The sequence below is a fragment of the Bos mutus genome, chromosome 26 (genome assembly GCF_027580195.1).
Source record: "Bos mutus isolate GX-2022 chromosome 26, NWIPB_WYAK_1.1, whole genome shotgun sequence".
In the NCBI taxonomy this organism is placed as follows: Eukaryota; Metazoa; Chordata; class Mammalia; order Artiodactyla; family Bovidae; genus Bos; species Bos mutus.
This window is the reverse complement of record NC_091642.1, coordinates 35,218,107-35,242,593: the sequence shown is the minus strand read 5'-3', so window position 1 is coordinate 35,242,593 and position 24,487 is coordinate 35,218,107. Positions and strand designations below refer to the sequence as shown.

The 24,487-nt window shown below is 38.8% G+C and overlaps 1 long non-coding RNA gene across 3 annotated transcripts; it reads right to left on the bottom strand.

The window, feature by feature from the left end:
• Positions 1 to 132: 132 nt before the first annotated feature.
• On the bottom strand, positions 133 to 24,153 carry LOC138985788 (uncharacterized). 3 transcript variants are annotated; one of them, XR_011462743.1, is made up of 3 exons: positions 11,288 to 24,153; positions 8,348 to 11,121; positions 133 to 7,433 (listed from the first exon to the last, which is right to left on the bottom strand). It is a non-coding gene; the product is annotated as an uncharacterized lncRNA (long non-coding RNA). The 3 variants fall into 3 exon arrangements; XR_011462744.1 differs by having other exon boundaries at positions 133 to 7,165; XR_011462745.1 differs by having other exon boundaries at positions 133 to 7,137.
• Positions 24,154 to 24,487: the final 334 nt, after the last annotated feature.

The window sequence follows — 24,487 nt, the reverse complement described above, 5'->3', positions numbered from 1 at the left end:
GTATGACAGAAACCACCACAACTTTGTAAAGCAATTTTCCTCCAATTAAAAAAAATTTTTTGTTTTATTTTATTTTATTTATTTATTTTATTTTATTTTTAAACTTTACATAATTGTATTAGTTTTGCCAAATATCAAAATGAATCCGCCACAGGTATACATGTGTTTGGGCAAAAAAACTGAACAAACACATCATGAAAGAAGATACACAGATCACAATAAAGCATCTGAAAAATGCTTAACATCATATATCATTAGGAACTTGCAAACAAAATTAACAAATAGACACCACTACCCAAGTATAAAATGGCTAAAATCCAAATAATGGAGAAAGTGAAGTATTATTAAGAATACAAAGCACATCTGAAAAGTTTCCCCCATTTTGTAGTTCAGTTCAGTTCAGTTGCTCACTCATGTCTGACTCTTTGCGACCCCATGAATCGCAGCACACCAGGCCTCCCTGTCCATCCCCAACTCCCGGAGTTCACTCACACTCACGTCCATCGAGTCAGTGATGCCATCCAGCCATCTCATCCTCTGTCGTCCCCTTCTCCTCCTGCCCCCAATCCCTCCCAGCATCAGAGTCTTTTCCAATGAGTCAACTCTTAGCATGAGGTGGCCAAAGTACTGGAGTTTCAGCTTTAGCATCATTCCTTCCAAAGAAATCTCAGGGCTGATATCCTTCAGAATGGACTGGTTGGATCTCCTTGCAGTCCAAGGGACTCTCAAGAGTCTTCTCCAACACCACAGTTCAAAAGCATCAATTCTTCAGCGCTCAGCCTTCTTCACAGTCCAACTCTCACATCCAAACATAACCACAGGAAAAACCATAGCCTTGACCAGACGGACCTTTGTTGGCAAAGTAATGTCTCTGCTTTTCAATATGCTATCTAGGTTGGTCATAACTTTCCTTCCAAGGAGTAAGCGTCTTTTAATTTCATGGCTGCAGTCACTATCTGCAGTGATTCTGGAGCCCAGAAAAATAAAGTCTGACACTGTTTCCACTGTTTCCCCATCTATTTCCCATGAAGTGATGGGACCAGATGCCATGATCTTCGTTTTCTGAATGTTGAGCTTTAAGCCAACTTTTTGACTCTCCTCTTTCACTTTCATCAAGAGGCTTTTGAGTTCCTCTTCACTTTCTGCCATAAGGGTGGTGTCATCTGCATATCTGAGGTTATTGATATTTCTCCCGGCAATCTTTATTCCAGCTTGTATTTCTTCCAGGCCAGCGTTTCTTATGATGTACTCTGCATATAAGTTAAATAAGCAGGGTGACAATATACAGCCTTGACGTACTCCTTTTCCTATTTGGAACCAGTCTGTTGTTCCATGTCCAGTTCTAACTGTTGCTTTTGTAGTTCAGGAAAGCACAATTCAAGACACAATTCTGTGTCTTCCTGGCTATAGTACTAACAAACCTCCAGTAAACATCTTTTTATTTCAATCAGGTCTTGGTTTTCTAAAGTTTTGGCTAGCACTGTGCATTCTTTATTTCATTATTTCTTACAAACTCCAAAACACAACAGAAGTGGTTGTTTCTGGAGGCAACTAGGAGGCTTGAGCCATAGTTTCTCAAGCCTTCCCCACTAAAATCTTAAGATTGGCTCTTCCCTCAGTTACCTGAGCAAATTTCACCTCTGCAGTGCTGGAGAGGGGAGAATCCCTATCTTTTATTTTCCCTCTTGAGAATCTATGATGCTTTAACCCTTGGAGTCAAGGGACATCTATTTAATATGAAGCCCATTATTTTGTGAATAGCCAGTCAGATGTACATTCAGAGTAATATGTTGGGAAATGAAGAAATTTTCATTTCTTAAGATGGGAGGAAGTCATTCAGCTTACACATGATTTAACCTGGCCTTTATGATAACTAAAACAGCCTGTCTTATGGCCTTAAGTTATTAAACATTATGCGTGCATGCTCAGTTGCTCAGTCATGTCTGACTCTTTGAGATCCCGTGGAGGTAGGCTGCCAGGGTCCTCTTTCCAGGCAAGAATGCTGGAGTGGGTTGCCATTTCCTCCTCCAGGTATCATACATGTACATCTACTTTAAGCATTAAAAGATAAATTATCCAGAAGTAAGAATGTCCACTTTGAAAATAGGGATAAAATGCCTCCCTTGCTATGGTACTCATAATAGTAGTCCACTGATGATAAGATTTCCTTCTCAGATGTCAAGGTCGCACTACTTCATTGTGTACATGCTGATCTGTCTCTTTTGAAACCTTGTCATGTTTGATGTATGGCCTTTGCTCTGAGGAGATATAAAACTGATGAAAACCATGCTTCTCTGGAGAAGTTTCTCAAGGCTATTAAGAGACTCTCTCCTGGGCTACAGTTCTCAGTTTGGCTCAGATAAAACTCACTTCTATTCCTTATTATAGACTGCTTATTGATTATTTGTGTTGGCAGTTTAGTTTGGTTTTGCTAAAGTTTTTCTTCTCTAGTAGTAAGTGAGTGCAATAAATGGACATCAGAAGATCTCAGTTTCTATCTTAGTTTTAATTATCATCTGTGACCCTGTGAAGTTATCCTGCTTTCCCCAAAGCTCCCTTTCCCCCATTTGAAAAATACAAAATGATAAGCTTTGTTTTCCAGTGTATTTTTTTTTTTTTTTTTTGGTTGGGGAGGGAGAAGAAATATTTCATGGTAAAAGGCATATAAATTTAATTAGCTAATTACTTACTTTGTTTTTGATCATTCAAATGCTTGAATTATGTTAGTGTTCAACCAAGAATTACAGGAACAGAGACCCAATTGAAATAAAGAGGTTTTAGTTGAGTTTTATTATGACTGCAGCCCAGGAGACAGAGCTCCAAGAAGCACTTGAATTGTGTTCTGCTTGACTGCAAAACAAGGGAAGCTTATAAAGATAAAAACACAAGGTTACATAAATTGTTTGTCAAGAATTACCATCAAAGTAAAAAAAAAGAATTACACTTGGTAGGAATTCCCTCTCAGTCCAGTAATTAGGTCTCCATGCTTCCACTACATGGGTATGGGTTCCATCCCTGATTGAGGATCTAAGATTCTGCATGCCATGTGACACAGCCAAAACAACACAAAAGAATTAATATTGGAATTGACAAGAAGGTGCTTTTGTTAAGAAAAAAATGTGGTTGAGATTTGAAATGATCTCTTTCTTACTTGTGAGGTCAGGAGGGGCAGACATTTGTATCTTTGAAACTTCAAGATTCCAGCTAGCTGCTGCTAGCATATATTGTTTAAAAAATGACCTGTGGTATCCTTGAATTTGATACAGTACAGAACATTGAAATTCTCAGTGATGCAGAAACATGTCCACATCCAACAATGACTACTCAATTCTATTTTGGGTGCCTGAACCAAAATTACTCCATCTTGATATCTGAATGATCTTAAACATCTTATTCAAAAAAGAGATGGGAATATCAGACCACCTGACCTGCCTCCTGACAAATCTGTCTGTAAGTCAAGAAGCAACAGTTAGAACTGAACATGGAAAAACAGACTGGTTCCAAATCAGGAAAGGAGTACTTCAAGGCTGTATATTGTCACCCTGCTTATTTAACTTACATGCAGAGTACATCATGAGAAATGCTGGGCTGGATGAAGCACAAGCTGTAATCAAGATTTCTGGGAGAAATATCAATAATCTCAGATTCACAGATGACACCACCCTAATGGCAGAAAGCGAAGAACTAAAGAGCCTCTTGATGAAAGTGAAAAGTGAGAGTGAAAAAGTTGCCTTAAAACTCAACATGCAGAAAACTAAGATCATGGCATCCGATCCCATCACTTCATGTCAAATAGATGGGGAAACAATGGAAACAGTGAGAGACTTTATTTTTTTGGGCTCCAAAATCACTGAAGATGGTGATTGCAGCCATGAAATTAAAAGATGCTTGCTCCTTGGAAGGAAAGTTATGACCAACCTAGACAGCATATTCAAAAGCAGAGACATACTTTACCAACAAAGATCCGTCTAGTCAAAGCTATGGTTTTTCAGTAGTCATGTATGAATGTGAGAGTTGGACTATACACAAGGCTGAGAGCCAAAGAATTGATGCTTTTGAACTGTGGTGTTGGAGAAAACTCTTGAGAGTCTTTTGGACAGCAAGGAGATCCAACCAGTCCATCCTAAAGGAAATCAGTCCCGAATAATCATTAGAAGGACTGATGCTGAAGCTGAAACTCCAATACTTTGGCCACCTGATGCAAAGAACTGACTCATTTGGGAAGACCCTGATGCTGGGAAAGATTGAAGGTGGGAGGAGAAGGGGACAACAGAGGATGAGATGGTTGGATGGCATCACTGAAGTGATGGACATGAGTTTGAGTAGGCTCTGGGGGTTGGTGATGGACAGGGAAGCCTGGGGTGCTGCAGTCCATGGGGTCACAAAGAGTCGGACGTGACTGAGCTACTGAACTGACTGAACTGAAACATATCATCATTAGCTATTTTATGTAGCTGTATCTGTAACTCTAGCATGGTACAGTAAAATATTTTATTTATTTATTTTTTTGTTGGTAACGTCTCTGCTTTTTATTTTTTAATTTTTTAATATAAATGTATTTATTTTAATTGGAGGCTAATTACTTTACAATATTGTATTGGTTTTGGCATACATCAACATGAATCCGCCACAGATGTACAGTAAAATATTTTAAAACCTTTCATTTTCAAGGACAACATATCCTAGTGTTAAATATATCACAAGAAAAACTCTCTAAATATCAGTTCAGTTCAGTTCAGCCGCTCAGTCATGTCCGACTCTTTGCGACCCCATAAATTGCAGCACGCCAGGCCTCCCTGTCTATCACCAACTCCTGGAGTTCTCTCAAACTCACATCCGTTGAGTCGGTGATGCCATCCAGCCATCTCATCCTCTGTCTTTCCTTTCTCCTGCCCCCAATCCCTCCCAGCATCAGAGTCTTTTCCAATGAGTCAACTCTTCGCAGGAGGTGGCCAAAGTATTGGAGTTTCAGCTTTAGCATCAGTCCTTCCAAAGAACACCCAGGACTGATTTCCTTTAGAATAGACTGGTTGGATCTCCCTGCAGTCCAAGGGACTCTCAAGAGTCTTCTCCAACAGCACAGTTCAAAAGCATCAATTCTTTGGCACTCAGCTTTCTTCACAGTCCAATTCTCACATCCGTACATGAATACTGGAAAAACCAGAGCCTTTACTACATGAACCTTTGTTGGCAAAGTAATGTCTCTGCTTTTGAATATGCTGTCTAGGTTGGTCATAACTTTCCTTCCAAGGAGTAAGCGTCTTTTAATTTCACAGTAACAATCTGCAGTGATTTTGGAGCCCCCCAAAATAAAGTCAGCCACTGTTTCCACTGTTTCCCATCTATTTGCCATGAAGTGATGGGACCAGATGCCATGATCTTAGTTTTCTGAATGCTGAGCTTTAAGCCAACTTTTTCACTCTCCTCTTTCACCTTCATCAAGAGGCTCTTTAGTTCTTCTTCACTTTCTGCCATAAGGGCGGTGTCATTTGCATATCTGAGGTTATTGATATTTCTCCCAGCATCTTTATTTCAGCTTGTGCTTGATCCAGTCCAGCATTTCTCATGATGTACTCTGTATACAAGTTAAATAAGCAGGGCCACAATTCACAGCCTTGATGTACTCTTTTCCTGATTTGGAGCCAGTCTATTGTTCCATGTCCAGTTCTAACCGTTGCTTCCTGACCTGCATACAGATTTGTCAGGAGGCAGGTCAGGTGGTCTGGTATTCCCATCTCTTTCAGAATTTTCCACAGTTTGTTGTGATCCACACAGTCAAAAGCTTTGCTATAGTCAATAAAGCAGACATAGATGATTTTCTGGAATTCTCTTGCTTTTTTAATGATCCAACAGATGTTGGCAATTTGATCTCTAGTTCCTCTGCCTTTTTAAATCCAGCTTGAACGTCTGGAAGTTCACAGCTCACGTACTGTTGAAGCCTGGCTTGGAGAATTTTGAGCATCACTTTCCTGCTAAGTCACTTCAGTCGTGTCCGACTCTGTGCAACCCTGTAGACAGCAGCCCACCATGCTCCCCCGTCCCTGGGATTCTCCAGGCAAGGACACTGGAGCAGGTTGCCATTTCCTTCTCCAATGCATGAAAGTGAAAAATGAAAGTGAAGTCTCTCAGTCGTGTTCGACTTTTAGCAACCTCATGGACTGCAGCCTACCAGGCTCCTCTGTCCATGGGATTTTCCAGGTGAGAGTACTGGGATGGGTTGCCATTGCCTTCTCCAATTACTTTCCTAGCGTGGGACATAAGTGCATTTGTGCGGTAGTTTGAATATTCTTTGGCATTGCCTTTCTTTGGGATTGGAATGAAAACTGACCTTTTCCAGTCCTGTGGCCACTGCTGACTTTTCCAAATTTACTGGCATATTGGGTGCAGCACTTTCACAGCATCATCTTTTGGGATTTGAAATAGCTCAACTGGGATTCCATCACATCCAGTAGCTTTGTCATAGTGGTGCTTCCTAAGGCCTACTTGACTTCACATTCCAGGATGTCTGGCTCTAGGTGAATTATCACCATCATGATTACTGGGTCATGAAGATCTTTTTTGTATAGTTTTCTGTGTATGCTTGCCACCTCTTCATTTCTTCTGCTTCTGTTAGGTCCATACCATTTCTGTCCTTTATTGTGCCTGTCTTTGCAAGAAATGTTCCCATGGTATCTCTATTATTTTTTAGTTTTTTAAGGAATATACATAGGAGAAATAACTCTGTATTGATACACACAAATCTTCTTTTTTAATTTTGTATGGAAGATCCCCTGGAGAAGGGACTGACTACCCACTCCAGTATACTTGTCTGGAGAATTCCATGGACAGAGGAGCCTAATGGATGGCAAAGAGTCAGATGCTACTCAGTGATTAACATTTTCACATAGTACTATGCACATAGAACAATTCAATATTTTATTTACAAACATAGTGGCCAATACAGATGTTACAGAATATGAAGAAGAGAAGGTATATTTCTGCACTGAAACTGCACAATCAATGAGGAGAGGTTGGAGCAGGCACTCTCAGGAAAGATGATGGGAAGCAGATGAACGATGCCGCAGATGAGAGGGAGTTGAAGACAGCATCACTGAAGAAGCCAGATGATCTAACATTCTTCACACAGGAATGAAACAGCTAGTAAGGAGGTGGCACAGAAAATAACCTATTGACAATTGGGGTGGTGTCAATGCCCTTTGGATCAACCACAGATTTCAAAGTAAATTTTTGTAAAATTGTGGTCAAGAATAAAAAGAGCTCCATGCAGGTCAGGCCCTCATCGACATTTTAGGAATCAGTGAACTAAAATGGACCTAATGGGTGAATTTAATTCAGATGACCATTATATCTGCTACTGCAGACAAGAATCCCTTAGAAGAATTGGAGTAGCCCTCATAGTCATTCCCAATAGTGAGATGTTAACCTTCTCTCTCCTTCAGATCAGAAATGAAATAAAGATGAAAAAAAAGACATTAATCCAGACAGCAGGATAATATATATAGTAATCACAATTAGCCAGAGACAGATTTTTCAAAATGATATTAAAATTAGCAAGGTTGCTAGATATAAGCATATCAAAATGATAAAATCAATTGTATTTCCATATTCCAGATAAAAAATGGAAAAGTCATTAAAAAATTATAACAACAACAATAACCACCTTTGGAAAACTAAAAACAAACAAAAAAACATGCAAAACAATGTCTGAAAAAATTATTGAATAAAGTTAAATAAAGCCCTTTAAAATAGGGAGACTATATCACATTCATTAATTGCAAGATTCAGTGTGTCACCATGTTGTGTGTGTGTGAGTCACTCAGTTGTGTCCAATTCTTTGTGACCTCATGGACTGTAGACTGCCAGGCTCCTCTGTCCATGGGATTCTCCAGGCAAGAATACTGGAGTGGGTTGTCATTCCTTTTTCCTGTCTCATGGATTGAATCTAGGTCTCCCACATTGTGGGCAGATTCTTTACTGGCTGAGCCACCAGGGAATCCCTTAATGATATTAAATCTTTCCAAATTGATCTAAAATGGCACCTAAAATGGACTTTTTAAGTCCAGCAGAGTGTTTTGACAAATTGATACTAACATTCAATGTGGACAGCAATGGTTAACCAAACAATATAAAAGAAACAGAAAAAATGTGGAAGTCTTGCTTTACTACCTGTCAAAATCTGTTATAAAGCTTTACAGACTAAACTGGAAACAACACACAACCCATCAAGCCACCACACACATGATTATTTTTACTTCTCTCACTTTGTGTTCATCGATGTTTGTACCCATATTTTTGTAAATAAGAACTTCAAGACCAGTGAGGTTACTATAAGAGAAAGCAATCTTACCTTGGGGATGAGGTAGTTTCTGAATTTAACATCATGGGTCACTGCAAGGGGCAGGTTGGTGGGGATATCAAGTCAATATATCTCTGGATCTCGTGGACCACAGCATCCACATAGGGCATGTGGCTTCTGTCCTGCATGCAGGGGCTCTGGTCTCTGCCAATCATATGATCAATCTCTTCCTGGAACTTAGCTGATAAGAGGTAAATAAGAATGATGGAGAAAGAGGAAAATGCACACCACATTTCCATACCAAATCAGATATGTGAGGCATTATGAAGGTGTCCCAACATCATAGACACATAAACTATATGTCCAGAAATGCATCTAAATATAGAGAGATAACGGCCATAATACACATATAAGTCTCTTACAAACAAGGCTTAAGACGCATCTATACATACCTCTATATTAGCATATGTGATAAAACAAAGAGAAATGATGAAATGTTTCAAATATAAACAACATAAAGTCAAGAAATTATAGTCCTTGAAGAAAAAAACAAGAATTAAATATTAATTTTATATTAAAATAATATGGATTAAAAAGTTAAATTATAATATATCTGTTTTGTGTTGTGTATTGTGTGTGTGCAGTTTGCAATGATACTCACTTCATCCTCCAATCGCCAAATGCCACCACTTTCAGCCTTTTAGCAGTTTCTTTTAGAAATTCATGTCCTGTTTCTAAATAATGATTCTCTGTCTCTATTTATTATTTACCAATTTTTATAAACTATCTGATTTATTGGTATGAGAGTAGAGAATTTATATCTGCATCCCCACCTCATACAAAATATACACAAACAAATCCCTTTAATCCAAGTCCCCAATATATTTACACCACAAATTTTGACTGCTAGAATATTCATTTTAACATTATTCTGGCTAAATAAACAATGCCCCCAGTAAAACAATTATGATTGTGCTTCATATTTGGTACTTTCTTGGACCTAACCAATCCATAATATCTGTATTTTGAATAATACTCTGTAGTTTGATTTAGGATTATTTCCAAAGATGTTTCAAACCCCGAATAATAAGTACCCTATTATTTATAAGCCACAAATATACTTCATCACCTCTCTTTTGCTCTTGGTGTATCCCCTCATCCCTGCTTTATCCATCTAATCCATTTAGAAGAAGATATTTTCCAGGCCTGCTCTCTAGCAACAGTACTGACACTTTCATTCTCTTTCACGAGGTTTCCAAATTCCTGGAGCCCATAACTTCCTCTGACATGATTTCAGGCATTTGGATGAGAAAAGGAAAAGAGTGTGTAAAAGTTTTGTCAAACATACAGGTCTAAAAATATCTTTTAAAAAATAAATACCCAGTTTGATAGTTGTTCTTAAATATGATGCTGTTGTGAACTCTGATCTTTATCTATGATTTGCTACATCTCTTTGAAAGTTTTTGTGATTTTCTCTTTTATCCTGGTGTTCTGATATCTCACAATCCAGTGAATTGGGGTGGATGTTTTTATTTCATTCACTGTGTTAGACATGTTGAGAGAATTTTCTGTCTACATGGCAAAACTTGGAAGACTTTTCTCCGGAGTCCTCACTCTCTGGAGTTTTCCTCTGGCTGCTGAATTTCAGGAAGCAGGATGGAGAAAGGAACTAAGAATCTCTGAATTTAAGAAGAGGATTCTTCCCTAACCTTTCCTCTACGCTGTGACCTCAGTCTTTTCTCCTGTCTCTGCCAGTGTCCTGAGTGCCTCTTAGATTCCCTTTCTCTATACAGCAAACCTCTCTCATCCTATTAGAGAAATAAAGTTAACTGATGAAAGGAGTTATCAAAAAGTCATGGCTGGGAGAGCTACCTTTATCAGACTATGTCTCCCTCTATCATTTTTGGAATGAAATACTTCCAAATATAGAACCTTACAGGATTCTAAGAACGTAAATGACTTCTCCTCCTCACATAGCCTCCTACTCTGACATTTAGGCTATTAACTTCATCCTCTCTACTGACTTCATTGTCACCTCTCAATATGCTCTCTGTGTTTCAGAAATTTGTTGAATATTTGTTAGCTGCTTCCTGACATCCTCTTCTCCAACTTTAAAAGGCTAATTCTCATATGTTATTGGTTATAATCATTTTAGTGGTATTCTGACACTAAACAAGATGAAATGTATTTCTAAACAGCTATGCATAACCACAAACCTTTAAAAGTTAATTTCTAACAAAAAGTTCTTTATGAAAGATAAAATTGCCAACCCCTCAAATGTGTATTTTGGCAATAACCATTTTTCTGAAAAAAAAAAAAAAAACAACTTATGGAGTAATATAATTTCTTTATATACATATCTTAAGCCAATTTCTTGTGAATCTAACTTTTAGAGAACTTCCTAGACTGTGGAAATTATATCAGGCAACCTCACTAAATTTTTACAATTTCCAATTATGCTTCAATAAGGAGAGTTACCGTTTTCCCATCCCTGGCTCTCTTATTTTTTTTTTTTTAATTTTTGGGCACACCCTGCAGCATGTGGGATGTCGGTTCCGTGAACCATACCCCTGCATTGGGAGGCATAGTCATAAGCACTAGATGGAAGCACTAGATCGGCGTGGGAATTCTGCCCATCTGGGCTTTCGAACACTGCATTTTTACAATGAGGGGACATCAGAGTGTCTTTCCATAATAAAACCAGTATGCAGCTCCAAGATGATTCATGCTGGCCGTGGCTGTTACACATGACCTCGTGAAATCCAGACGCTGCTGTGTTGATGTTCCTATTATTCACAGTGTCTTCACTCCTCTCTGTCATCCTCCTGTATTATATAAAGATGCCCCCATTACCATCTGTTCATTAAATCTGAAAAAATTAAGCTGCTCAAACAGAGATTTACATAATTCTCTGAGATAAACAAAGTGCAATACATTAAAGCATGTTTCTATCATCTCTACTGAAGTCACTATGCCCACCATGTATCATACCTGTGACCTCTGGGTACTTCAGCAGCAGGAGGAGCCCATATCTCAGAGTGGTGCTTGTCATCTCTGTCCCAGCTCCAAACAAATCAGATACAGTGATAATCAAGTTTTCAACAGTAAACTCCAATTCTTGATTGTGTTTTTCCTAGGAATGATTTGATAACACTGTTTGACAACCTGATTTACCAGAATTGCAGTTAATCCAAAATAGCTCATAGTGTTTTAAAGTTAAAGAAAGTGAAAGTGAAAGTCACTCAGTTGTGTTTGACTCCTTGCTACCCCATGGAATATATATACAGCCCATGGAATTCTCCAGGCCAGAATACTGAAGTGGGTAGCCTTTCCTTTCTCCAGGGGATCTTCCCAACCGAGGGATAGAACCCAGGTCTCCTGCATTGCAGGTGGATTCCTTACCAGCTGAGCCACAAGGGAAGCCCTTTAAAGTTAAAGCAACATATACACAAAGGTGCATTTACAGAAAAAAAGTGTTGCTTTTTAGTCACTAAGTCATGTTTGATTCTTTGCGACCCCATGAACTATAGCTCACCAGACTCCTCTATCCATGGGATATCCCAGGCATGAATACTGGAGCAGTACTACCAATTCCTTCTCCAGGGGATCTTCCCAACCCAGGATTGAACCCGTGTCTCCTGCATTGGCAGACAGATTCTTTACCACTCGGCCACTAGGAAAGCCCAAGATAAAAACTACTGTACAGTAAAACAAAACTACTGTAGATCTGTTGACTCAGACATCATTTTCTCTATCTTATTCCTCACTTGCTTAAAAAGTTACACTCAACAACCTCTTTTGCATTTAGGTAGGCTATGCAGCTTCGTTTTTGCCAATAAGATAAAAGTAGAAGGCTAATGGTACACATCCTCTTCTTCTTACTTAAAACAAGTATTTGACAGAATGAGAGGGAAGGGATGGAAAAAGATACTCCATACAAATGGAAATCAAAAGAAAACTGGAGTAGCAATACTCATATTAGACCAAATAGACTTCTCGTGCCAAAACTAAGACCTGGGGCAGTCAAACAAACAAACAAAAAATAATAAAACTAAGACTGTTACAAGAGACAAGGAAGGATATTACACAATGATCATGGGATCAAACCAAGAAGAAGATCAACAATTGTAATCATATATGAAGCCAACATAGGCTTCTTACGCCAGCAGAAGCCAGCATCAGTATATAAAGAAAATGCTGCACTTAATATGCCAGCAAATTTGGAAAACTTAGCAGTGGCCACAGGACTGGAAAAGGTCAGTTTCATTCCAATCCCAAAGAATGCTCAAACTACCGCATAATTGCACTCATCTCATATGCTAGTAAAGTATTGCTCAAAATTCTCCAAGCCAGGCTTCAGCAATACGTGAGCTATGAACTTCCAGATGTTCACGCTGGTTTTAGAAAAGGCAGAGGAATCAGAGATCAAATAGTCAACACCCGCTGGATCATGGAAAAAGCAAGAGAGTTCCAGAAAAACATTTATTTCTGCTGGACTGGAAGAAGAACAAGCTGGAATCAAGATTGCCGGGAGAAATATCAATAAGCTCAGATAAGCAGATGACACCACCCTTATGGCAGAAAGCAAAGAGGAACTAAAAAGCCTCTTGATGAAAGTGAAAGAGGAGAGTGAAAAAGTTGGCTTAAAGCTCAACAGTCAGAAAATGAAGATCATGGCATCTGGTCCCATCACTTCATGTCAAATAGATGGAGAAACAGTGGAAACAGTGTCAGACTTTATTTTTTTGGGCTCCAAAATCACTGAAGATGGTGATTGCAGCCATGAAATTAAAAGACGCTTACTTCTTGGAAGGAAAGTTATGACCAAACTAGACAGCATATTGAAAACCAGAGACATTACTTTGCCAACAAAGGTCCGTCTGGTCAAGGCCATGGTTTTTCCAGTGGTCATGTATGGATGTGTGAGTTGGACTGTGAAGAAAGCTGAGCACTGAAGAATTGCTTTGAACTGTGGTGTTGGAGAAGACTCTTGAGAGTCCCTTGGACTGCAAGGAGATCCAACCAGTCCATTCTGCAGGAGATCAGTCCTGGGTGTTCATTGGAAGGACTGATGCTAAAGCTGAAACTCCAATACTTTGGCCACCTCATGCGAAGAGTTGACTCATTGGAAAAGACTCTGATGCTGGGAGGGATTGGGGACAGGAGAAGAAGGGAATGACAGAGGATGAGATGGCTGGATGGCATCACTGAATGGATGGACATGGGTTTGGGTAGACTGTGGCAGTTGGTAATAGACAGGGAGGCCTGGTGTGCTGCGATTCATGGGGTCGCAAAGAATCGGACACGACTGAGCAACTGAACTGAACTGAATAGCCATAAAAGGGGAATTTGACAGTAACACAATAGTATTGGGAGACTTTAACACTCCACTTATAACAATGGACAGATTATCCAGACAGAAATTTAAGAAGGAAACACAAGCTTTAAATGACCCAGTAGACCAGATAGACTTAATTGATATTTATAGAACAATCCATCCAAAGGCAACAATATACACTTTCTTCTAAAGGCACATGGAACATTCTACAGGATAGATCACAAATCAAAACTCAGTAAATCTAAGAAAACTGAAATCATATCAAACATCTTTTCTGACGACAAGGCTATGAAATCAGAAATCTAGCAGTGGAAAAACTGGAAAAAACACAAACACATGGAGGCTAAACAATATAATACTAAATAACCAATTCATCACAGAAGAAATGAAAGAGGAAATAAAAAATGCCTAGAGACAAATTACCTCAAAAAACGACAATCCAAAATCTATGGAATGCAACAAAGCAGTTCTAAGAGGGAATTTTATAGCAATACAGTCTTACCTCAACAAACATGAAAAATCACAAATAAACAACCTATCTTTACACCTAAAGTAACTAAAGAAAGAAGAACAAACAGAAACCAAAATTAGTAGAAGAAAAAATCATAAAGATTAGAGCAGAATTAAATGAAACAGAGATAAATAAAAAATAACAAAGGCCAATTAAACCAAAGCTGATTCTTTGAGAAGATAAACAAAATTGATAAACCTTTAGACAGACTTATCAAGGAAAAAAAACACAAAAAAACTCAAATCAATAAAATTATAAATAAAAAGATAAGTTACATGGGACACCATAGAAACACCAAAAGGATCAGAATGACTACTATCAGAAATTGTATGTCAATGAAATGGACAACATAGAAATGGACAAATGGTTAGAAAAGTACAACCTTCCAAAACTGAACCAGGAAGAAATAGAAAATATGAACAAATCAACACAAGTACTGAAACTAAACTGTGGCTAAGAATCTTCTAACAAACAAAAGTCCAGCACCAGATGGCTTCACAGCTGAATTCTATCAAACATTCAGAGAAGAGTTAACATCTACCCTTCTGAAATTCTTCCCAAAAATTGCAGAGGAAGGAACACTCTCAAGTTCATTCTCTGAGGCCACCATTGTCCTGACACCAAACAACAGGAAGATATCATACAAAAAAAATTATAGGCCAATATCACTGATGAACATAGATGCAAAAATTCTCAATTTTTTACCATCAAACTGAAACCAACTCATCAAGAGGATCACATACCGTGCATGATCAAATGGGATTTATCCCAGGGATGCAAGGATTCTTCAGTATACACAAATCAATCAATATGATGTATCATATTAAAAAACTGAAGAATAAAAACCATATGATCATCTCAATAGATACAGAAAAAGCTTTTAAAAAAATTCAACACCCATTGATGATTAAAAACTCTCCAAAAAGTGAGCATAGAGGGAACCTACCTCAACATAATAAAGGCTACATATGACAAATACACAGCAAATATCATTCTCAATGGTGAAAAATGGAAAGCATTTTCTCTAAGACCAGGAACAAGATAAGGATGTCCACTCTTGGCACTACTATTCAACATAGTTTTTGAAGTTCTAGCTAGGGCAATCAGAGAAGACAAAGAAATAAAAGGAATTCAAACTGGAAAAGAAGTAAAACTGTCATTGTTTGCAGATGACATGATACCATACACAGAAAATCCTAAAGATGCTACCAGAAAACTACTAAAGCTCATCAATGAATGTGGTACAGTTGGAGGATACAAAACTAATATGCAGAAATATTCTGAATTCTTATACACTAACAACAAAAGATCAGAAAGAGAAATCAAGGATCAAATCTCATTTACCATCACATCAAAAGGAATAAAGTACCTCGGAATAAACGTACCCTAGGAAGCAAAAGCAGAGAAGGCAATGGCACCCCACTCCAGTACTCTTGCCTGGAAAAATCCCATGGACAGAGAAGCCTGGTAGGCTGCAGTCCATAGGGTCACTAGGAGTCGGACACGACTGAGCAACTTCACTTTCACTTTTCACTTTCATGCATTGAAGAAGGAAATGGCAACCCACTCCAGTGTTCTTGCCTGGAGAATCCCAGGGACAGGGGAGCCTGGTGGGCTGCCGTCTATGGGGTCACACAGAGTCGGACACGATTGAAGTGACATAGCAGCAGCAGCAGCAGGAGGAGGCAAAAGACCTGTACTCAGAAAACTATAAGATACTGATGAAATAAATCAAAGATGACACAAACAGATGGAAAGATACACCATGATCATGGATTAGAAGAATCAATATTATGAAAATTACTTTACTGCCCAAAGCAATCTACAATTCCATGCAACCCCTACCAAGTCAACAAGGCATTTTTCACAGAATTAGAACAAAATTTTACAATTTGTATGGAAACACAAAAGACCCCAAACAGCCAATGCAACCTTGAAAAAGAACGACAGAGCTGGAAGAGTCAAGCACGCTGACCTCAGGCTATACTACAAAGTTACAGTAATCAAGACAGTATGGTGCTGGTACAAAAACAGAAATATATATCAATGAAATAGGGTAGAAAGTACAAAAATAACCCCACGGACCTATGGTTACCAAATCTATGACAGAGAAGGCAAGAATGCACAATGGAGAAAAGACAGCTTCTTCAATAAGTGGTGCTGGGGAAATTGAACAGCTATATGTAAACTAATAAAATTAGAACACTCCCTAACACTATACACAAAAATAAACTCAGAATGGATTGTTTGTGTAAGTCACTCTGTCATGTTTGACTCTTTGTCATCCCATTGACTGTAGCCTACCAGGTTCCTCTGCCCATGGAATTCTGCAGGCAAGAATACTGACGTGGGTTGCCATGCCCTTCTCCAGGGGATCTTCCCTATCCAGAGACTGAACTCAGGTCTCCCGCATTGCAGGCAGATTTTTTACCATCTCAGCATAAGGCCGGATACTATGGAACTCTTAGAGGAAAACATAGGTAGAACATTGTTTGATGTAAATCACAGCAAGATCTTTTTTGATTCACCTCCTAGAGTAATGGAAATAAAAACAAACAAACAAAAAAAAATAAATGGAACTGAATTAAACTTAAAAGTTTTTGCACAGCAAAGGAAACCATAAACAAGATGGAAAGGTAACCCTCAGAATGGCAGAATGTATTTGCAAATGAAGCAACTGTCAAAGTATTAATTTCTAAAATACACAAGGAGCTCATGCAACTGAGTATCAAAAAACAAATTTAAAAAATGGACACAAGATATGAAGAGACATTTCTCCAAAGAAGATATACAGATGGCCAAGAGGTACAAGAAAAGATGCTCAACATCACAAACTATTAGAGAAATGTAAATCAGAACTACAATGGAGTATCATCTCACACCAGTCAGAATGGCCATCATCAAAAAAAAACCTACCATCAATAAAGGCTGGAGAAAGTGTGGAGAAAAGGGAACCTTCTTACACTGTTGGTAAGAATGTAAATTGGTATATTCGCTATGGAGAACAGTATGAAAGTTCCTCAGAAAACTAAAAATAGAACTACCATATGACCCAGCAATCGCACTCGTGGGCATATACCTGGAGAATACCAAACCACAATTCAAAAAGATACATGTACCCCAATGTTCATTGCAGCATTATTTAGAATAGCCAGGACAGGAAGTAACCTAAATCAACAGAGGAAGGGATAAATAAGATGTGGTAAATATAGACAATGGAATAATATTCAGCCATTAAAAAGAGTGAAATAATGCCATGTGCACAACATGGATGGACCTAGAGATCACCATACTGAGTGAAGTAGGTCAGAGAAAGACAAATAATATATGATATTGCTTTTATTTGGAATTTTAAAAAGGGTGCAAATGAACTTATCTACAAAACAGAAATAGAGTCATGGATGTAAAATATAAACTTATAGTTACCAGGGGATGGGGCTGGAGGTGGGGGCTAGGGATAAATCATGAGATTGGGACAGACACATACACACTACTATATATAAAATAGATAATTAATAAGGACTACTGTATAATACAGGGAAATCTATTCAATAGTCTATAATGGCCTATATGGGGAAATAATCTTAAAAAGAGTGGATATATGTATATTCACAACTGATTCACCTTGCTGTTCACCTGAAACTAGCATAACATTGTAAATCAATTATACTTCAATAAAATTTAAAAAAAAACAAGTATTTGAAAAGTTGATAGGGTACACATGATCTTGGGACAAGAGGATGTTACCATCAAATGGGGCCTATATATTAAGAATGGGTAAAGAAAAATGGAAGGCATTTAAAACTCATATGTTTCGGGGCTACTATAGTATCCCGATTTTGACACATGACAAGACTCTGTATATGAGGTAATTAAACCCACTATTTGTTAAAGCCACTGTTAACAACTTTTCTCTTATTTTTAGATGAACACAATCTTAATTATTAGAAATAGCTAACTTAGGGCCATATTATAAAGGATGCTATAAGCCTGAATTAACATTTCATAATTCTTTTCTTTGTTAAAAATGTATATAAACCTCAAATTGTCTATGTATTCACTATGAAATTGAAATTTTGCAAAGGCTAATATTGTAGCACAACTTAAAATGAATGATAGTGAGTGAATGGATTCACAAAGACCATACAGGGCCATCACAATTGTATTCCTCATGCAATGCAATGAACAGTTTGATCTAGGAAACAAATATAGAATGAATTGAAACATACAATCTGAATTGCCACTACGTTCATGAAGACGAAAATTTGGGACATTCACTGTCCTTAAGGCAAAAGGACAGACAGGGGGTAAAGCAAATGCCAAGACTGACAGACTAATGGAATAGAGCTCTTGTCACTTGGAAACTGGGAGAGAAAAAGCACTTGAAGTACAAGGAATATTGGTTTAGGACTGAGGAGATAGATGATGGTACGTAGAATAGACAACAACGAGACAGTTTCAAATACTAAATAGAAGGGATTGTTAACATGCAAAAAAGTATATTTTTGCAAAACCATCCCTAGGCCAGTATTAATTTTAGGATGCATTTGCAATCTCCAGGGGTCCAATGCCATGTCTAATATTAAGTAATAAATGCATTCAAGGCAGACTAAACAATCTGAATGTGTGTACTTGTTAGAAAAAGTATCATTGCCCTTGGCTTCACACAAGATATGAGCTTGTCAATTCAAAATTAATCTAAAGAAAAGCAGTACAAATCTAAAGAAAAGCAGTGCACTCATAAAACAATATTAGTATTTCTATTTCTTGAGTTGGATTTAGAGATAAAGTGGTTATGTGTACACAGCCTATCTTTATTAGATTACACAAAACACTGCTGAAAGGAATTGTTAAAACAGTATTGAAAGAAATAAAAGAAAACATATAAATTAAAAAAACCTTTCTTGACATAGATCAAAAGTCAGTATTGTTATGATAGCATCACTGGATTAATGTAACAAAGAAGGCAGAGAAGTTGTTTCAGAAACTTCCTCTACTGAAACAGCTATTGTCTAAGGACAGAGTGAGAAACAATGTTAGTACTCTGGAAACTAGTTAGACACTAGTCTAATGCAACCAATGTACTTAAATAAAAATGTCTGATATATGACATTTCACATGCTGCCTAACATTCTTCACAACCCAGTTCCAAGGCCGAGAGTTGTAGGAAGTGTGGACTATGTTTGTGGTGCAGCCAATGGATCTCAGAGTAGGAAACTGGACCATATTCTTCTACATTGGGATTGTGTGTTTGGATCTCAGACAGGCTGGCGCAGAGAACACTGAAAATATTGAGAGAATCCCTTCTTTTCCTATTTATACTTAGGTTCAGGTATTTAAGAGAATCTCTGTAAGTTCACTATCTAACTATGGAGATAACAGAGAGGCAAGTGACTACACAGGATAAGAAAGTAGTCTTGGCAAAATTAATCTGGAAAAGTTACTACATGAATGAATACAGTTCAGTTCAGTTCAGTTCAGTCGCTCAGCCATGTCTGACTTTTTGCAACCCTATGAATCATGTTACATGATTCATGAATCATGTTCATGAATCATGTTACATGAATCATGTTACACCAGGCCTCCAAGTCCATCATCAACTCCCAGAGTTCACCCAAACTCATGTGAATCGAGTCGGTGATGCCATCCAGCCATCTCATCCTCTGTCGTCCCTTCCCCTCCTGCTCCCAATCCCTCCAGCATCAGGGTCTTTTCCAATGAGTCAACTCTTCGCATGAAGTGGCCAAAGTACTGGAGTTTCAGCCTCAGCATCAGCCCTTCCGAAGAATACCCAGGACTGGTCTCCTTTAGGATGGACTGGTTGGATCTCCTTGCAGTCCAAGGGACTCTCAAGAGTCTTCTCCAACACCACAGTTCAAAAGCATCAATTCTTCGGTGCTCAGCTTTCTTCACAGTCCAACTCTCACATCCATACATGACCACTGGAAAAACCATAGCTTTGACTAGACGGACCTTTGTTGGCAAAGTAATGTCTCTGCTTTTCAATATGCTATCTAGGTTGGTCATAACCTTCCTTCCAAGGATTAAGCGTCTTTTAATTTCATGGCTGCAGTCACCATCTGCAGTGATTTTGGAGCCCAGAAAAATAAAGTCTGACACTGTTACCCTGTTCGTTTCCCATGAAGTGATGGGACCAGATGCCATGATTTTCATTTTCTGAATGTTGAGCTTTAAGCCAACTTTTTCACTCTCCTCTTGCACTTTCATCAAGAAGCTTTTTAGTTCCTCTTCACTTTCTGCCATAAGGGTGGTGTCATCTGCATATCTGAGGTTATTGATATTTCTCCTGGCAGTCTTGAGTCCAGCTTGTGCTTCCTCCAGCCCAGCATTTCTCATGATGTACTCTACATATAAATTAAATAAGCAGGGTGACAATATACAGCCTTGACGTACTCCTTTTCCTGTTTGGAACCAGTCTGTTGTTCCATGTCCAGTTCTTTTGTTGTTGTTGTTGTTGTTTATTCTTTCTAATCTCATAGCAATAGATCAATACAGGCCCATAGTAAATACCAAGGGAAGTCTCAATTAGGGTGTTTCATTATATTAAGGCTTTGAATGATAATATCATGTGTCCAGTTCATATTATTAAAGTTATGGTTAATCTTTCCTGAACTACATCTGCTGTACTTCCTTTCAGAAGGGACTAGGAGAACAATTTTTATGTGCATGAATAAAGTTTACCAGTACTCTTGCCTGGAGAATCCCATGGATGGAGGAGTCTGGTGGGCTGCAGTCCATGGGGTCACTAGGAGTCGGACACAACTGAGTGACTTCACTTTCACTTTTCACTTTCATGCATTGGAGAGGGAAATGGCAGCCCACTCCAGTGTTCTTGCCTGGAGAATCCCAGGGATGGGGGAGCCTGGTGGGCTGCCGTGTATGGGGTCGCACAGAGTCGGACACGACTGAAGTGACTTAACAGCAGCAGTGAGACCTTTTGGTTTGGGGGACTCAGTTTTATTGGCTCAAAGTTGGAGAATGACATTAGCTATTTGATTCTTCAAGACCCCTCAGCTGACAGTTATTGTTTAGTCACTAAGTCGTGTCCAACTCTTTACAACCCAGTGGACTGTAGCATGCCAGGCTCCTCTGTTAATGGGATTTCCCAGGCAAGAATACTGGAGTGGATTGCCATTTCCTTCTCCAGGGGATCTTCCTGACCCAGGGATTGAACCCACATCTCCTGCATTGACTGGCAAGTTCTTTTGCCACTGAGCCATCAGGGAAGCCCACAGTTGACAGATTAGATTGTAAATGATACAAGGGACAGAGCTCTGACAAGGCCTCACAATGATAAAGTGTTGGGGCCAGAGACAGGCAAAAAAGAAATAGGAATCTCAAATCCCTGTCACAGGGATCTCTCAGTTTTCAACACTAATCACATCCATATTCCCAGAATAAGAGAGAAAATCTCCACTTTCCTACCCATCTAGCCTTTCCCCTGCACTGCTCCTGTGTTCACCTTCTTTAGAGCTGGTTTCTCTTCATTTGATTCATATTATTTCTTGGTTTGCTTTGACCACTTAGAACACAGAGTCAGCAAGAAGTCTTTGGGGGTGAGGAGAGACGATACCAGTCTGGGAGAATCAGAGCTTTTGCCTGTGAAGTGCATTACCCTGCTGTTCCCTGTTACTAGCCATAGGAAATCAAGAAAAAGGGATTCGGTGTCAGATGAAGAAAAGAGTGAAAGAGAGGAAGCATCAAGTGTCTTTTTTATCTCTCAGGGATCTATGGGGGTCTCTCTCTCTCTGAAAGACACGGCAAAATATGAGGGCAAGTGACAAAGCCCTGTCACATGTAATTTCAAGTTTGGTAGCAGGAGAACAGATTGAATGACATGTAAACTTTCCTCACTGAGACTTGGAGTCACATGCCACTTGTTCCCAGAAACACAATCATAAACATGTCCAGTTCTAACTGTTGCTTCCTAACCTGCATATAGGTTTCTCAAGAACCAGGTCAGGTGCTCTGGTATTGCCATCTCTTTTAGAATTTTCCAGTTTCTTGTGATCCTAGTTTCTATATTCCCATCTCTTTAAGAATATTCCTCAATTTGTTGTGATCCACACAGTCAAAGGCTTTGGCATAGTCAATAAAGCAGAAATAGATGTTTTTCTGGAACTCTCTTGCTTTTTCGATGATCCAGCAGATGTTGGCAATTTGATCTCTGGTTCCTCTGCCTTTTCTAAAACTAGCTTGAACATCAGGAAGTTCACGGTTCACATATTGCTGAAGCCTGGCTTGGAGAATTTTGAGCATTACTTTACTAACCTGTGAGATGAGTGCAATTGTGCGATAGTTTGAGCATTCTTTGGGATTGGAATGAAAACTGATCTTTTCCAGTCCTGTGGCCACTGCTGAGTCTTCCAAATGTGCTGGCATATTGAGTGCAGCACTTTCACAGCATCATCTCTCAGGATTTGAAATAGCTCCACTGGAATTCCATCACCTCCACTAGCTTTGTTCATACTGACACTTTCTAAGGCCCACTTAAGTTCACACTCCAGGGTGTCTGGCTCTAGGTGAGTGATCACACCATCGTGATTATCTTGGTCATGAAGATCTATTTTGTACAGTTCTTCTGTGTATTCTTGCCACCTCTTCTTAATATCTTCTGCTTCCATTAGGTCCATAGCATTTCTGTCCTTTATCAAGCCCATCTTTGCATGAAATGTTCCCTTGGTATCTCTAATTTTCTTGAAGAGATCTCTAGTCTTTCCCCTTCTGTTGTTTTCCTCTATGTCTCTGCACTGATCGCCAAGGAAGGCTTTCTTATGTCTCCTTGCTATTCTTTGGAACTCTGCATTCAAATGGGAATATCTTTCCATTTCTCCTTTGCTTTTCACTTCTCTTCTTTTCACAGCTATTTGTAATGCCTCCCCAGACAGCCATTTTGCTTTTTTGCATTTATTTTCCGTGGGGGTGGTCTTGATCCCTGTCTCCTGTACAATGTCATGAACCTCCATCCATAGTTCATCAAGCAGTCTGTCTATCAGATCTAGTCCCTTAAATGTATTTCTCACTTCCACTGTATAATCATAAGGGATTTGATTTAGGTCATACCTGAATGGTCTAGTGGTTTTCCCTACTTTCTTCAATTTAAGTCTGAATTTGGCAATAAGGAGTTCATGATCTGAGCCACAGTCAGCTCCCAGTCTTGTTTTTGCTGACTGTATAGAGCTTCTCCATCTTTGGCTGCAAAGAATATAATCAATCTGATATTGGTGTTGACCATCTGGTGATGTCCTTGTGTAGAGTCTTCTCTTGTGTTGTTGGAAGAGGGTGTTTACTATGACCAGTGCGTTCTCTTGGCAAAACTGTATTAGTCTTTACCCTGCTTCATTCCGTTTTCCAAAGCCAAATTTGCCTGTTACTTCAGGTGTTTCTTGACTCATATGCATATATTAAAATGCATCAGTCAAGGAGTTAACAGTAGTCAGAAGGCAGCTGAATCAGGGATACAGGGTCCAAATTAATGGAATTGTTATTAAAGAATTTTATGATAGAAAAAATGGTATATATTTTATGCATCCTTTTTTTTTTTTTTAAGGCAGAAAAAGCCTTAAAAAGCCTTTTTTTTTTTTTAAGGCTTCATTCCATATTCCAAGGCCAAATTTGCCTGTTACTCCAGGTGTTTCTTGACTTCCTACTTTGCATTCCAGTCCCCTATAATGAAAAGGACATCTTTTTTGGGTGTTAGTTCTAAAAGGTCTTGTAGGTCTTCATAGAACCATTCAACTTCAGCTTCTTCAGTGTTACTGGTTGGGGCATAGGCTTGGATCACCGTGATATTGAAAGGTTTGCCTTGGAAATGAACAGAGATCATTCTGTCATTTTTGAGATTGCATCCAAGTACTGCATTTCAGACTCTTTTTTTTTTTTAATTTAAATTTATTTATTTTAATTGGAGGCTAATTACTGTACAATATTGTATTGGTTTTTGCCATACATCAACATGAATCCACCACGGGTGTACCCGTGCTCCCCATCCAGATACCCCCTCCCCCTCCCTCCCCGTACCATCCCTCTGGGTCATATGATGGCTACTTCATTTCGCCTAAGGGATTCTTGCCCACAATAGTAGATATAATGGTCATCTGAGTTAAATTCACCCACTCCAGTCCATTTTAGCTCGCTGATTCCTAGAATGTCAATGTTCACTCTTGCCATCTCCTCTTTGACCACCTCCAATTTGCCTTGATTCATGGACCTGACATTCCAGGTTCCTATGCCATATTGCTCTTTACAGCATCGGACCTTGCTTCTATTACCAGTCACACCCACAACTGGGTTTTGTTTTTGCTTTGGCTCCATCCCTTCA